Source organism: Erythrolamprus reginae, chromosome 4, assembly GCF_031021105.1.
Source record: "Erythrolamprus reginae isolate rEryReg1 chromosome 4, rEryReg1.hap1, whole genome shotgun sequence".
Lineage (NCBI taxonomy): Eukaryota > Metazoa > Chordata > Lepidosauria > Squamata > Dipsadidae > Erythrolamprus > Erythrolamprus reginae.
In genome coordinates this window covers 26030711-26048221 of record NC_091953.1, presented here as the reverse complement: position 1 = coordinate 26048221, position 17511 = coordinate 26030711, and the positions used below count along the sequence as shown (strand labels likewise).

Here is a 17511-nt window from a genome sequence, read left to right as displayed (position 1 = left end):
TATATTTTCTTTCTTTCATATATCCTCTCCTCTAAGTTCACTTTACCCTTATATATATTACCACATGTCTATTTTTCTTCCTGTGTATTTGTGTATTGGACAAATGAATAAATAAAATAAATAAATAGTATAAAAATATAAAGACACATAGAGAAAGGAAACAACTACCAATGTTTAATTATTAATTGCTATAAAATAAAGAGTATCTTTGCTTGTTGAATATATGTGAGTTCCTAAAGGTCAATTTAAGAAAATGGGTAGAATTGACAATATAAAAAGTAACAGATACAGAGTATGAACTGTTCAGAAATGTATAGATGCTATTCTTTTTTTTAAAAAAAAAATTCATTCTCAAAACCAATAAAAATATTATTAAAAAAAAAGAAAATATGAACCTTTTTGTTTTCTTAGATAACAATACTCTCTCTATAAAGCAGTGGTGTCAAACACATGTCACCATGGAAACATCATGTGATGTATTGGGACTTTCCCCCCTTCGCTAAACTGGGCGTGTTTAAATCATGTTTAAATCAACTAGGCTCTAGATCAGTGGCTGGGGATTCGCTGGCTGGGGAATTCTGGGAGTTGAAGTCCAAATATCTTCAAGTTGCCAAGGTTGGGAAACACTGCTCTAGATAACCAAGAACAGCTGAGATTCAAGCCACCTGAGAAATAGAGCCTATCCAAACTTGGAGATGTATACTATTTCTTAATCCACGGGGATGGATTTAAACTCTTCAAATGCTTTGAAAGTTCTCTTACATGCTCATTTCCTAGGCTGGAAGATGCAAATAGATTCTTAGGCACCTCTATGACCCCAATTTCATCCCTCCACAGGAATAAAGCACATAGCAGGTTTCATCAGATTTTAAAAGCAGGGCCTGACTTGATTATACTTGATAGTAAGCAAGTAGAAAATTCCTGACTAAATTGGGAAATGGGAAAAAAAGACATGGCAAACAATGTCAGGTTGTTGTCAAGAAAATTACATGGATAGTCACCAAGAAATGGCTTCAATTAATCAGGGGTTTTTTTATTTTAAAACAGAAATTCAACATAGTAGATATACCGTATTTTTTGAAGTATAAAATTGATTGATTGATTGATTGATTGATTGATTGACATTGATTTGATTTGATTGGATTGGATTTCATTTGATTTCATTTGATTTCATTTGATTTGTATGCCGCCCCTCTCCATAGACTCGGGGCGGCTCACAACAACAATAAAACAATTCATGACAAATCTAATAATTTAAAAACATTTTTAAAAACCCATTATTAAGCAGACATACACACAAACATACCATACATAAATTGTATAGGCCCGGGGGAGACATCTCAATTCCCCCATGCCTGGCGGCAAAGGTGGGTTTTACGGAGTTTACAAAAGGCAAGGAGGGTGGGGGCAGTTCTAATTTCCCGGGGGAGTTGATTCAAGAGGGCCGGGGCCACCACAGAGAAGGCTCTTCCCCTGGGTCCCGCCAGACGGCATTGTTTTGTTGACGGGACCCGGAGAAGGCCAACTCTGTGGGACCTAACTGGTCGCTGGGATTCGTGCGGCAGAAGGCGGTCCCAGAGATATTCTGGTCCGATGCCATGAAGGGCACTTTGAATTGTGACCGGAAATGCTCCTTCTCCCCTCCAAAAGAGGGTGGAAATGTTGGTGTGTCTTGTACATTGAATGTGGCCATTTTGGCCTCCTGAAGCCTTGCCCCCACATCCCATTTTTGCAAGAAATGGACCATTTTTTTGCAAAAACGAGGTGTGCAGAGGGTTTGGGAAGCCCGCTTTTCACAAAAATGGGGGCATTTTTGCCTTCCCCCAGCCCCCAGCAGTATTCTGCAGGCCTCCCAAACCCATTTTCCATCTAATGTATCCCAGATGGCATCTTCAATTTCAATGAGTTGGACAGACTTGCACATCCTTTGGCTATTCTTTAAGCAATTAGGAGTGAGAATTTTGCATCGTGTCACACACACATACACACACACACACACACACCTGAGATGGGTGTCTGGAGTAACGGCACTTGCACAATGGCACAAAATGGCACAAAATCAAGATGGCAGATGGAGCATCATAGTACAAGCCCCACCCCTTTTGGGCAAGCTTCAACATTACACACGTTCTTTAAAAAGACAGGCTTTGCTTTGTGATGTTCCATCTGCTATCTTGCCAATTTTGCCTTCCCCACAGATCCTGTAGGCTGTCATCTCATGACAGAGATAATAGAGGTCCCTGTGAATATTAGAGCATTGGTACAAACTCTGGTTTAGAACAGGATGGGGTAGGGTAGGGTAGGGTAGAATAGAATAGAATAGAATAGAATAGAATAGTTGTAAGGGACCTTCAAGGTCTTCTAATCCAACCTCCTGCTTAGGCAGGAAACCCTACACCATTTCAGACAAAAGGTTATCCAACATCTTCTTAAAAACTTCCAGTGTTGGAACATTTATAACTTCTGGAGACAAGCTGTTCCACTGATTAATTGTTCTGACTGTCAGGAAATTTCTCCTTAGTTCTAAGCTACTTCTCTCCTTGTTTAGTTTCCACCCATTGCTTCTTGTTCTACCCTCAGGCGATTTGGAGAATAGCCTGACTCCCTCTTCTTTATGGCAACCCCTGAGATATTGGAACACTGCTGTGATGTCTCCCCTGGTCCTTCTTTTCATTAAACTAGACCAGTGTTTCTCAATTATTCTCTGCCCCCCCTCAGGAAGAAGTAAACATTTGTGTGTGGGGGGGTGCTCATACTCCACCAGGACGATTGTTTGCAATATTCAGTACATTTTCACTGGAAAAAACTCAAGCAGCTTATCAGCATGATTGGGGTGTAATGTGTTTAAATGATGCCTTAATTTATATCGTATGGCAGTGATGGTGAACTTATAGTATGGATGTCACAGGTGGCATGCGGAGCCATATCTGCTGGCACACAAGCCGTTGCCCCAGCTCAGCTCCAACGTGCATGTGTGTGCCGGCCAGCTGATTTTTGGGATGCCCAGAGGCTCTGGGAAGGCGTTTTTGGCTTCCAGAGAGCCTCCTGGGGGATGGGGAGGGCATTTTTACCCTCCCTTGGCTCCAGGAAAGTCTTTGGAGCCTGGGGAGGGCAAAACATGAGCCTACTGGGCCCACCAGAAGTTGGGAAACAGGCCGTTTCTGGCCTCCAGAGGGCCTCCAGGGAGTGGTGGAAGCTGTTTTTGCCCTCCCCAGGCATTGAATTATGGATGTGGGCACTCGTGCATGCAAGACACCGCAAGCACACGCTCTTTCAGCACCCGAGGAAAAAAAGGTTCGCCATCACTGTCCTATGGGCACCGCAATCTTTTTTCATTTTTTTGTTTCGTGCGCATGCGCAGAAGCAAAAATCACCAAAATCTCTCATGCGGCTGAGATTTCAGCACGTTTTTGCTTCGTGCACATGCGTACAAGCAAAAACATGTTGGGGATGCACACGCATAGTGCACACACAACCAAAGCTGCCAATTCAGCACACCAGTAGTGGCGGTTGTAGCAATCTGCCCCGGTTGCCTTGTACATTATATACAAACCAGTACATATTTAATTGTCAATTCTGCATATATAGTGCTACCTCTACTTAAGGACTAAATTCGTTCCATGACCAGAAAAGTTTGTAAGTAGAAGCAATTTTCCCCATAGGAATCAATGTAAAAGCAAATAATGCATGCAAACCCATTAGGAAAGAAATAAAAGCTCAGAATTTGGATGGGAGGAGGAGTAAGAAGAAGAGGAGGACAGTCGCTGTCAAAGGAAGAAGGGGAGGGCAGGGGAATAAAAAAAATCCAAAAATGTAAGGCTTTTAAAAAAAAAGAGGGACTCTGAAGCAGCAAGGAGGCTTATACGCCTCCCATACACCTGGCGCGAGGCTGCGTCCCATACACTGCGCCAGAGAGAGAAACCCAGGGGAAATGGCAGGAAACTGGCCGGGCCTTCGTGCCGCTCTCAAATTTCCTGGGAAATTTTTCCAGGAAAACGGTTCTTAAGAAGAGGCAAAAAAAAATCTTGAACACCCGGTTCTTATCTAGAAAAGTTCTCAAGTAGAGGCGTTCTTAGAGGTACCACCGTATAGCTTTTAGGATTTGAATTATAATTGGTTCCTAATTCTTAACATGCACTTGCACAAACGTTGTTATAAATATATTTTTTTCTTTGCTTAATAATGCAAACAAAGACTTATTTTTAACCATTCTTTTATACTCTCCAGATCTCTGTGTCTGAGCAATCCATGTATTAGCTGACTTTATGGTGGGTTACAACATAAATATGCCCAATAAAACACAAAATAAAATTATGCAGCATATAATGGCTGTTCCTCAGAATTCTGAAGTTCAAACATCTTCAGGGCACCAAGATCTCCAACTATCACATTGGCTCCCATTACTTCTTCTTCGGTTTCCTCTCCCTATTAATTAAACAAAGTCCTCTCATCCTTCATGCGTCCATTACTTGCTTTCTATACCAATCTTATGTACACCATCTAAATCAATGTTGTATAATATACAACATCGTCTACCATGCGTACAACACTGCTTTGTAGCCCCACTTCAGCCACAACCATTTCATATTCTAAATAAACTATTTATTCACTAATTCGAATAACAATTATTTTATTGGAACCCAGTGACAATTATAATTATGCTAAAATACTGAAAAGCATTGTAAAATAGACAGTCTGTCCTATCCCTAGATAGTTTTTATTTATTTTTATTTTATTTTTATTTATTCATTTGTCCAATACACAAATACATAGGCAGAAATATAGACATGTAGTAATATATATAAGGGTAAAGTGAACTTAGAGGAAAGGATATATGAAAGAAAGAAAATATATATGATAAGTGAGAGAAAGGAAAGACAATTGGACAGGGGACAAAAGGCACACCAGTGCACTTATGTACGCCCCTTACTGGCCTCTTAGGAACCTGGAGAGGTTAATCGTGGAGAGTCTAAGGGAGAAGTGTTGGGGGTTAGGGGTTGACACAATTGAGTCCGGCAGTTCTACTATAGTCCAGTTCTATTATCCTGCGACTAGCATTGAAAAATGATACCTGCTACGACAATAGATTTATTTTACTGTATTTACTTCTAACATTTATATCCTGAACATTTATAACATTTATATCAGAGTACATGAAAGTCACCTGTGAAGCTTATCTCCTCAACACAACCTTGTAGGATAAATTGGACTGAATGTGATTGGTGAAAACCTATTGAGGGAGATTTATGGTGAAGATTTTATTTATTTATTTATTTTATTTATTTATTTTGTCCAATACACAATGAGGGTTTTAGTGGGTGTATATATATATACACACATAGTAAAATACATGATGAAGGTTATAGAGGAGATACTCATAGTAAAATATATCTAAGAAAGAATAGAAAAGAAGATATAGTGATAGAACATATCAATGAAAGAATAGAAGAAGAGATATAGGAATAGAAGAAAGGTATAGGAGATATAGGAGAGCAATAGGACAGGGGACAGAGGGCACTCTAGTGCACTTGTACTCGCCCCTTACTGACCTCTTAGGAATCTGGATAGGTCAACCGTGGATAATCTAAGGGTAAAGTGTTGGGGGTTTGGGGATGACACTATGAGTTCCACGCTTCGACAACTCGGTTACTGAAGTCATATTTTTTACAGTCAAGTTTGGAGCGGTTAATATTAAGTTTAAATCTGTTGTGTGCTCTTGTGTTGTTGTGGTTGAAGCTCAACCAACACTCAACCAAATTCTACACTGGCTAAAAAGGAGGAAATTAGAATAGCTGACATCTCAAGACTGGTTCATATAACTACAAGCCATCAGAGTTCAATTTAGACAGGAAGAACGAATGTCAAGATCAAGAGTTCATTTAGATCACAGATGTCAAACTCGCTGCGTCTCGTTGCCGTCACGTGACTTTCCGTGATGTTTTTCCCATTCGCAGAGCTGGAGTGGGTGTGGCCTGTGCGTGACGCATAGAACCCAGGGGCCACCAGTTTGACATCCCTGATTTAGATAATTCATATGTTGTATGTAGTCATGCTACAGCTTGTTTGGTTTAGGTAACTCTACTTTGGTTATTTTGATGAATAAATCCACTCCAAAGTCCCCATATCACAGTGTCATGCTAATGGTCCATAAAGCACTCTTGAATGAGGAGGATGAATAAGACGTAGCATTAATTCAATCAGATGTGGACCTCCAGGCCCCAACAATAGCAGCATGGCAGAATCACAACCTAATGTGACTAATTATGTTTCTAGAAATATAGACCCAGAATCTCAATTCTGATCTGTCAGCCTTCATGAAGCCTATTACTTCTGTATCACTTGCTCCACATCTTAACAATGCATGTTATTTGATGATTTGAACAGTCAGAGAAACAGAGAATTGCGCTGTTGTGTGAGAAGATACCTTGCATAAGGCAATCTCCTGAATAGCAGGCTGGTGCCTCAAGTAACTCGATATTGGGACCTGAATGTTGGCTGCGATCAGATGGGAGCTTCCTGTCTTTTAGAATTTTGCTTTGCTGGACTATAATGCTAGAATAACTTTTCGTGACAGCCCAACACCTGGCATCCTTCAAGCTGCGAAAGTTACGTCAGATCCAAGATATAAGTCTACTAAGAATTCCAATTTATTTTATTTATTTATTTTTTTAAAAATGTTTATTACATATTAACATTTTTAAAAGGGGGAGACAAACATAACAGAAAAATAACAAAAAACACAGTATGAAGTAAAACAGTAGAACGTAATTGCAAATACAGTGATACCTCGTCTTACGAACTTAATTGGTTCTGGGAGGAGGTTTGTAAGGTGAAAAGTTTGTAAGACGAAACAAAGTTTCCCATAGGAATCAATGGAAAAGAGATTAATGTGTGCAAGCCCAAAACTCACCCCTTTTGCCAGCCAAAGCGCCCGTTTTTGCGCTGCTGGGATTCTCCTGAGGCTCCCCTCCGTGGGAAACCCCACCTACGGACTTCCATGTTTTTGTGATGCTGCAGGGGAATCCCAGCAGGGGAGTCCCAGCATCGCAAAAACGGGTGCTTCGCTGGCAACGGAATTCTGGAGGTGGGGGTTCCCAGCGAGGGTTACTCAGCGAAATTGCAGCATCGCAAAAACATGAAAGTCCTCGAAATCCCACCTCCGGACTTCCGTTGCCAGTGAAGCGCCCATTTTTCCATTGCTGGGATTCCCCTGCAGCAGCGCAAAAACACGGAAGTCCGGAGGTGGTGTTTCCCATGGAGGGGAGCCTCAGGGGAATCCCAGCAGCGCAAAAACGAGCGCTTCGCTGGCAACAGAAGTCTGGAGGCGGGGCATCCCAGTGGCGGCAGCTTGGGTTTGTAAGGTGAAAATAGTTTGGAAGAAGAGGCAAAAAAATCTTAAACCCTGGGTTTGTATCTTGAAAAGTTTGTATGACAAGGGGTTTGTAAGACGAGGTATCACTGTTTATGTATATTTAGTCACCAAAGTAGAATGAAGAGTGTAAATAATATGGAGTAAGAAAATTTAAAAAAAGACACAAGAGGATAGGGAGAGGAATGGGGAAAGGGATAGAAAATAAAGAAAAAGAGGAGGGAGGGGTGTCTGCAACATAGCGGACACTTTTGAGCTGTACGACTTTATGGTGCAAAGGAGTGGTAGGTGTAAATATGCATATAACTTAAGTATGATAAGAATTCATGAGTATATGCATCAATGAATCTCAGATGTTATAAAGGTTTTGAGATTTCAATATAAACTAAAAGTTTAGATTGCAGAACTTGATGTCTATCTTCAGGTTGCCATGATCGATACCGTTGAGTAGGAAATTTTTGAAATGGATTCATGTATTGTCATGTTGAAGATCAGGGGTGTTATGAGGTTTTTCTTCTTTGAAAAGGATTTTTACATTCTTTTTTTTTTTTGGTATCCAGAGGTACCACTTCTGCCAGGCCTTGTAAAAGTCTGATTGGTCCTTATTTTGAATCTCCATTGTTATTGGATTGGAATAATTGTATGGCTTCATCTGATAAGTTTCATTGCCGTTGTTGTTCCATATATTTGTTAGTTTATCAAAATATAAAATAAACATGTACAAAGAAAAATGAAAATAAGAGGAAAATAAGAGGAAAAAAGGAAAAGAGAAAAAAAATGTACGGTAAGAGGAAAAATAAAAATATCAACAGTGACTTCGGGCTCCTTTTGATGCAGTAGAATAAGTTAGTAATATCAAACTTCAACTTTTTAATTTTATATAATAATATATACCAGCCAATTAAATAACAAGCCTATCTAGTCAACAAAACTCCAAATCAAAGTTTGACTTTTTTACATCTCAAGCATGAAGTCCAAAAGTGCTTTCCAAGAAGCAAAAAAAATTAATTATATATTTTTTCTTTAATCAAAGCAGTCAATTTTGCCATTTCTCCTAATTCCATCAACTTTTGCAGCTATTTATCCACTGTGGGAATCAAAGTATCATTCCATTTTTGTGCATAAAGTATTCTTGCTGCCATCGACACAATAAAATTCCTTTTTTTTAAAGTTCTTTATCCATTAAAAGTATCTGGTTTTAATTGCTGTTGCTAATTTATAATCTTCATCTAAAAAGAAGCAAAAGCTTGGTAATATAAACAATATAGAATCATAATCTGAAAACAGAGGAAACTACCTTTCTTGAATTAGATTACTTAACTAAGTTACAGGTTGTCTATGGTAGTCTTATTCTTCCCATTCTTTCCAATGTGTTTTCCGGCCCTGTTTCCGGCCCTGTTTTCCGGCCCTGTTTCCTAGAGAGGCCCCATGGAGGCTTCTCCCCACCTTTTCCGGCCCTGTTTCCTCCCAGGAGATTCCTAGAGAGGCCCCACAGAGGCTTCTCCCCGCCTTTTCCAGCCTTGTTTCCTCCCAGCAGATTCCTAGAGAGGCCCCATGGAGGCTTCTCCCTGCCTTTTCTGGTTACACTTTTGGAGGCTCAGCTTTGTAAGTGGAAAATAATTCTTGAGAAGAGACTAAAATATCTTGAACACCCGGTTCTTATCTAGAAAAGTTTGTAAGTAGAGGTCTTCTTAGGTAGAGGTACCACTGTATACCAAAATAAAATATATATAAATTAATATTTTTAATTAAGAATTTGGTGATTGATACTATATTGTATTGTACTACCCTGTTTCCCCGATAGTAAGACACCCCCGATTGTAAGACGTATCGGGGGTTTCAGGGGGGTCGGCTAATATAAGCCGTACCCCGAAAGTAAGACATATGTCTTACTTTCGGGGAAACACGGGGGTATTGCTGGGGGGGGGAGCCCGATGACGTCGCTTCCAAGCTCCCCACGCGCCCCTCGCCTTCGCCTCGCCGCGGCGCCACCGCCTCTTCCCCAGCTTGGCAAAGCGAAGGACGGCGCTGGTCCGAAGCAAGCCGAGCAGGCAGCGGCTTGCAGCGAAGGCGCTCGTCCCAGCAACCGAGTCCTGCCGAGGCTTGGCTGCAAGCGGCCAGCGAGGCCGACCGGCTCCGAGGCGAGCGGCCGGAGCTGCGCCCTCCTTCGCCCGCCTCCTTTCCGGCAGGCAGGTGGGGCTGCCCAACTGTGCAGAGCGGCTCCTCCCCTCCAGACACACGCTTCCCCGACACACGTCTGCGGCTCCACGCGTGCACGCCGCTTGGAGCCCTGAGGTTGAACTTGGAAAAGGGCTCACGAGGCTCCTGTCCCGCAGCTGCCCTTCTGGACTCTGGGGAGATGCCTTCGGGAACGTGACCCTTTCAATTTTTTTCCAATGTAAGACATACCCCAAAAGTAAGACGTAGTGGGGCTTTTGGGGGTAAAAAGAAAGTAAGACACTGTCTTACTTTCGGGGAAACACGGTATAACCCCCCAAAAAAGAATTGGGGGGGTATAAAAAGTATACCCCTCAAAAAAAAGAATTAGATAGGCACTCATAAAACTAATGTAATGTGTAAGACAATGATATAGCTATATGCAGCTCTATCAAGGAAAATCCCATTAATTTCAATGAAATGTATTCATAGTTTGTTATTGATTTATAAGTTAAAAACCTTCAACTCGTTCCTAGTTGAGAGCTGGGCTTCTGTATTTTTAATACTGTTACATTGAAATTATTCACATATTGCACAAAAATGGAAAGAAAATGAAATTCCAAAAGATGAAGAGATTTTTAGGAAGATCATGGAATATGCAGAATTAGATATGATGACGAGATGGCTAAATAACGAAGCTGAAACAGAATTTTATAAAACTTGGCAGAAAGTTTACAATTGGTGGAATGCAAAAAAGGATTTTTAAAGATATCAAAATAAAGCATTGAAGAGCTAAATTTACTAGGTTGAATATATTATATAGAAACATAGAAGACTGACGGCAGAAAAAGACCTCATGGTCCATCTAGTCTGCCCTTATACTATTTCCTGTATTTTATCTTACAATGGATATATGTTTATCCCAGGCATGTTTAAATTCAGTTACTGTGGATTTACCAACCACGTCTGCTGGAAGTTTGTTCCAAGGATCTACTACTCTTTCAGTGAAATAATATTTTCTCACGTTGCTTTTGATATTTCCCCCAACTAACTTCAGATTGTGTCCCCTTGTTCTTGTGTTCACTTTCCTATTAAAAACACTTCCCTCCTGAACCTTATTTAACCCTTTAAGATATTTAAATGTTTCGATCATGTCCCCCCTTTTCCTTCTGTCCTCCAGACTACAGTGATCCCCCGGTTATTGCGTCCCCAACCATTGCGAACAGGGTAATTTGCGATTTTTGAACCCGGAAGTCAAAACACCATCTACGCATGCGTGCCCTTTTTTTCTATGGGCACGCATGCGTAGATGGGGCCCGGCAAATCAGCTGCCGAGTGGCTTCCCTGGGTCTTCCCCCTCTTGCTGGCGGGAGGGCGAGCAGCGGGCATCAGCAAGGAGTTTCCCCACCGCCCACGCAAACTCCTCGCTGCCGCCCGCCCTTCGCCCGCCCACGCCGTTCATTCTCGATGCTTTCGAGCTGAGTCCTGAAGCGAATTCGCTCCAGGACTCAGCTCGAAAGCGGCGAGAGCGAGCGCGGACAAGCCGTTCGCTGGCGCTGGCTCTCGGCGCTTTTGAGCTGAGTCCTGAAGCGAATTCGCTCCAGGACTCAGCTCGAAAGCGCCGAGAGCCAGCGCCAGCGAACGGCTTGTCCGCCGCCTGCCTGCCCGCTAGCGAGGAGCCGAAGATTGGGGGCGGGGCGGCTGTTTTAAAATGTCGCCGCCGGCATGGGGGGCTTGCCAGCACCCCCCGGACCCCCAACCCGGGTTTGGGGGGCTGCTAGGAAGCCCCCCATGCCAGCGGCGATGTTTTAAAACAGCCGCGCCGCCCCCAATCTTCGGCTCCTCGCTAGCGCTGCGGGAGTAAAAACACCATCTGCACATGCGCAGATGGTGTTTTTACTTCCGCAGCGCTACTTCGCGAAAACCCGCTCGTTACGGGGGGTCCTGGAACGGAACCCTCGCAACGAGCGGGGGATCACTGTATACAGATTGAGTTCATTAAGTCTTTCCTGATACATTTTATGCTTAAGACCTTCCACCATTCTTGTAGCCCGTCTTTGGATCAGTTCAATTTTGTCAATATCTTTTTGTAGGTGAGGTCTCCAGAACTGAACACAGTATTCCAAATGTGGTCTCACCAGCGCTCTATATAAGGGGATCACAATCTCCCTCTTCCTGCTTGTTATACCTCTAGCTATGCAGCCAAGCAGTGATATTCGATAGATAAGCTAACTGATTTTAATTATTTTAATTATAATTACATAATTGTTAGAAAGTATTGAAAAGTCAAGATTTCTACGATATTATTATCATTGATAAGATTATTTTTCTGTATTGATCTAAATTAGAATTAGTCTTTTTTTTCTGTATTAGGAAGACTTCTATACTCAGCGGAGCAATTGTAGCTCCCCGATATGTTAACTGTTGCATGTCTTGTTTTGTCTTACATTTTAAAAAAATTAATAATTTTTTTTTTTTTAAAGAAGAAATTATTCACATAAATCTAAAAGAAAACAACTGAATTCAAGCAATTTACTTAAGCAGATCAGTTAAAGATTAGTGGCTCATACAGCATGCTAAGTTGATTAGTTTTATATTAGCCTGTATACATATTGTTTAATGTGTTGTTTGACCTCAGTTTAATTGGGTTACGCTTTAATGTAGTTGGTCTTTTCAAATCTGGGAGATAATGTAATCTGATAACTGTGTTATGCACAGTTGTGTGCATTTCGCCAGCACTGTAGAAAAATCAGAAGTGCAACCCAATTGTCTTATTACCGAGATGAGGAGTTGATGCATAAAAGAATTGCTCCGAAACTTGGGAGCTTTTATCAGACACTCAAGTTGTCCAGGGATACGAATTATTACAGCATTAGTAGCAGTAGGCAGCAGGATAACAACAACATTTCTATATTACTTTGCAAGCATCGTTTCAAGAAGCCTTGTTTGCCATCATTCTCTTAAATCAGAATACAGTGATACCTTGTCTTACAAACTTAATTGGTTCCGGGATGAGGTTCTTAAGGTGAAAAGTTTGTAAGACGAAACAATGTTTCCCATAGGAATCAATGGAAAAGCGATTAATGCATGCAAGCCCAAAATTCACCCCTTTTGCCAGCCGAAGCGCCCGTTTTTGTGCTGCTGGGATTCCCCTGAGGCTCCCCTCCATGGGAAACCCCACCTCTAGACTTCTGTATTTTTGCAATGCTTCAGGGGAATCCTAGCAGGAGAATCCCAGCATCGCAAAAACTAGCGCTTCACTGGCAACGGAAGTCCAGAGGTGGGGTTTCCCAGCGAAGGGAGCATCAGTGAAATCGCAGCATCGCAAAAACACCGAAGTCCTCGAAACCCCACCTCCGGACCTCTGTGTTTTTGCGATGCTGCAATTTCACTGAGGCTCCCCTTGCTGGGAAACCCCACCTCCGGACTTCCATTGCCAGCGAAGCGCCCGTTTTTGTGCTGCTGGGATTCCCCTGCAGCATCACAAAAGCATGGAAGACCGGAGGTGGGATTTCACATGGAGGGGAGCCTCAGGGTAATCCCAGCTGCACAAAAACGGGTGCTTCACTGGCACCGGCAGTCTGGAGGTGGGGCATCCCAGCGGCAGTGGTGGGTTTGTAAGGTGAAAATAGTTTGTAAGAAGAGGCAAAAAAATCTTAAACCCCGGGTTTGTATCTTGAAAAGTTTGTATGATGAGGCATTTGTAAGATGAGGTATCACTGTATATTATTATCTTTACTCAGCAGATGGTGATAGGTACCTCAACTGAGAGCTGTAGCTTTCCTAAGGTCACCTAGCTAAGATGACATTTAAACTGGAGACTTTGACAGCTTCATATCCTTACTGTGGAAGGGGCGTTTGCAGTGATGGAATTGAGCTGTGGACAATGTTCTTATTTGAATCCCAATTGAAACCGAGGATAAAAACAGCAATTGGGGAGAACAAAGCCCATTGCAACAACATCGCCAAAAAGGCTTCAAGTGTTGTTAACCAAATACTACGTACCTTCTGCTCCGGTAATCTCACACTACTATCCAGAGCATACAAAACCTTTGCCAGACCAATCCTTGAATACAGCTCATCTGTCTGGAACCCACACCTCATTTCGGACATAAACACTCTAGAAAATGTCCAGAGATACTTTACTAAAAGAGCCCTCCCACTCCTCCACGCGCAACAGAATTCCCTACGCAACTGGATTTACAATCCTAGGCTTAGAAAGTTTAGAACTACGTCGCCTTAAACACGACCTAAGCATAACCCATAAAATCATCTGCTATAACGTCCTATCTGTCAATGACTACTTCAGCTTCAACCACAACAACACAAGAGCACACAACAGATACAAACTTAAAGTAAACCGCTCTAAACTTGACTGCAGGAAATATAACTTTAATAACCGAGTAGTTGATGCATGGAACTCACTACCAGACTCTGTAGTATCATCAACTAACCCCCAGGACTTTACCCTTAGACTATCTACTGTTTACCTTTCCCAATTCCTAAGAGGTCAGTAAGAGGCATGTATAAGTGCAGCAGTGTGCCTTCCGTCCCCTGTCCTAATGTTTACTTTGTTTTACTAGTATCATGTACAGTATATAAATATTATTATATCTTTGTATACCACCAATACGTACTTGACAAAACAAATAAAATAAACATCGTCTGAGAATGAATTAAACCGCATGTATGTTTTTAGCATCAGAGAGCTAACTCACTATCTAATTGCCAAAAATTCACATTCAAGAATTCCTTTCATTCATCCCTTGTCCGCTTCTAAGCTTCTAAACATCCCAGTTTACAAACTGGAAGCTGGTGAGAGAGAGACGGTTGCTGTCGCTGCTACTGGGAGCCACAGTCCTTTTGTGCTCTGCTAAAATCTCGAGAGGGTTAGCCGCGCATCACAGCCGACATCCACCCTCCTTCTGCTCCATAATCTTTCAGATGACACACATTTTCAAGGAAATCTCTCTGCGTCCCTACACGTGCATACAGTCATGAATTATTTGAAAGCATGCCTTTGGACCAGTCCCCAATTGAGCAGCCTCCGTTCTCCATGGGAGGGAAGTGAAACCCATTTCAACAAAAGACGGTTGTCTAAGATCACCAACCAACGTGCTGGCTGGCACTTATTGTCTGCAAACAAAAGAGGTTTTTCCCAACCACTTAGCCATCCACAGGACGGTCAGGCGGCTTTCATCGTCCCTAGCAGGAGACGGAAAAATCTCCACAACCTTTTTGAAGGGAGCCCAAATTGGGAAGGGGACGCAGGAGTCCAAAAACTTGCAGGGGACCGTGCATAACGTCCTCAAGTTCCCATCCTGTGCAGAGTCTACCCTCCATCCCGAAGCTTGTTCATGAATATCTCCTCTTTATCAAGGTGGATTGGGCCATGGATGCTCTTAATCTTCAGCATCAGAGTGGTCAAAGCCTGGAATGCACTACTTAATTCTGGGGTTTTTTACCCAAACCCCAAAAACTTTAACCTTAAGACGGTCTAGAGCAGTGTTTCTCAACCTTAGCAGTTTGAAGATGTTGCTGACTGGGGAATTCTGGGAATTGAAGTCCACACATCTTCAAACTGCCAAGGTTGAGAAACACTGCTCTAGAGTCAACATCACCCCATTCCTAAAAGGTTCTGTAAGGGGCGTGTGTAAGTGCACCAACCTGCCTACCATCCCTGTCCTATTGTCCTCATTTACCTAACTATCAGAATTAGGACTGACTGTAGTATGATCTTGTTGCTCTATTGATTTTTATGCCTGTATTTTTTTTTTACTGTATATTGTATTTATGGCTACTGTTAGCCGCTGAGTCCTTTTTTGGAGTGAGCGGCATATAAATACAAATAAGAAAATAAATAATAAAATAAATAAACGCCTGTACCTATTTCGCTTCTGTTTATGTTTATACCAATAGCCGCTATCTTGTATATGATGAGGAAGGAAGGAAGGAAGGAAGGAGGGAGGGGGGAGGATGGAAGGAAGGAAGGAAGGAAGGAAAGAGGGAGGGGGAAGGGGGAGGAAGGAAGGAAGGAAAGAGGGAGGGGGAGGGAGGAGGATGGAAGGAAGGAAGGAAAGAGGGAGGGGGAAGGGGAAGGAAGGAAGGAAAGAGGGAGGGGGAAGGGGGAGGAAGGAAGGGGGAGGAAGGAAGGAAGGAAGGGAGGGAGGGAGGGAGGGAGGGAGGAAGGAAGGAAGGAAGGAAGGAAGGAAGGAAGGAAGGAAGGAAGGAAGGAAGGAAGGAAGGAAGGATCTCTCCCCGCTCGCCCCATTCCCTGCCCTGCCATCCTCCTTAGAAAGATGCCGCTCAGTCAATCTTCCCTTTCAATTCAATCACACCTCGGGACGAGATTGATAACTGTCAAAAAAAAAAAAAGCTAAGCAACCTTGTGCCTAGCAGGAAGGACCAAGGATAGAGAGGCACGGATCAAGCCTTCACAAGACGAAGAGAGGTGGGACAGAGAGGACGGTCCCGTCGGCGTGGGGAAACCCACCCACCCATCCACATGCCGATCCTTGATAGATAGATAGATAGATAGATAGATAGATAGATAGATAGATAGATAGATAGATAGAAAGATAGAAAGATAGATGGAAGATAGATAGAAGATAGAGATAGATAGATAGATAGAGAGAGAGAGAGAGAGAGAGAGAAGATAGATATAGATAGATAGATAGATAGATAGATAGATAGATAGATAGATAGATAGATAGATAGATGGAAGATAGAGATAGGGATAGATAGATAGATAGATAGATAGATAGATAGATAGATAGATAGATAGATAATAGAGATAGATAATTTTATTAGGTTATTTACATTTTTAAAATTCCCAAAAAAATCCAAAAAAAATACAGAAACACAAACATTAAACAAACACACTAACCACTCCACAGTCTAACAACCCCTAGGGTCCTCCTCTTACAGCAAAACCTATCCCATCACAACGACCACCGGCGAGGAAAAAGCCTCAGAGAGGGACACCGTGGAGGGGGAAACCAAAAAAAAAGTGCGGTTGGATTCTCGCGGGAAAGCGCAAAGCCGCCCGCCAAAAAAAAAAAAGCCAGGCGCGCGAACAACAATTGTTTTAGGTTCCGTCCGGGTGGGTCGAGACGCCGCCGCCTGCCCCTTGGACTCGGTCCCTCTCCGGGGCTAACATCTCGGGAAGAGACCGACCGAGGGGCGCGCTTCGGAGCAAGTGGGAGGAAACGCACCCCGCGGGCTTCAAAAAAAAAAAACTTGCGCAGGAGGAAATTAGAGAGGAGGGCAGGGCGATCCTCGCACCTTTGGATGCCGAACGCGCCGCGCCCCCTTCCCGCCTGCCCCAAGAAGATGCTCAACGGGGGCCCCGTTTGGTACCCAACGCGCAGGGAAGGGCACCTACCTGGCTCGGCGCGATGTCGCAGGACAAAGAGCAGCCTCCCCATTCCGCGCCTCCTCGTCCCGGTCCCAGCGCACCGAGTGGCGGCGGCGGCGCCCTCGATATCCGCTCCCCTCACACTTGCGGGTCCGGTAGGGGGGGGAGAGGGGAGAGCCCCCCGCGCGTGCGCGCTCAGATGGGAAAGGCGAGGGATAATAATGCACGGCGCGGGGAGCGCTCCCGCCGCCGAGCGCCTCGGCTCGACCCTGGTCTTACTACCAGGTTCCCACTGCGGCGGGCTTAGAAAAAGGGAAAGGGAAAGAAGGAGGGAGGGGTGGAGAGAGAGAGAGGAAAAAAAGTTAGCTCCGGCGCCCTCTACCGGCGCGCGGAGAGAAGGTCGGCCGTCGCTCGAACTTAAACGAGAGGCGGATTTTTTTATTTATTATTATGTTTATTTTATTATTTGTTTTTTATATTTTATTTATTTATTATTTTATTATTTATTTTATTTTTATGTTTTTGTTTTCATTCATTCATTCATTCATTCATTTATTTCCCAGTAAATATATTTACACAACTTCTTGCAGACTCTGGGTGGCCAACAAAATATAAAAAACAGTAAAAC

General features: G+C 43.0%; 1 protein-coding gene across 2 annotated transcripts in view; it reads right to left on the bottom strand.

Moving 5' to 3' along the window:
* The window catches only part of MTUS2 (microtubule associated scaffold protein 2), a 375450-nt gene extending 358298 nt beyond the window's left edge, over positions 1–17152 (bottom strand). For both annotated transcript variants that reach the window (XM_070749864.1, XM_070749865.1), the window contains exon 1: positions 16911–17152. The gene's annotated coding sequence lies outside the window, so the exon portion shown is untranslated. The remainder of the gene's footprint in view (positions 1–16910) is intronic.
* Between the last annotated feature and the right edge of the window lie 359 nt (positions 17153–17511).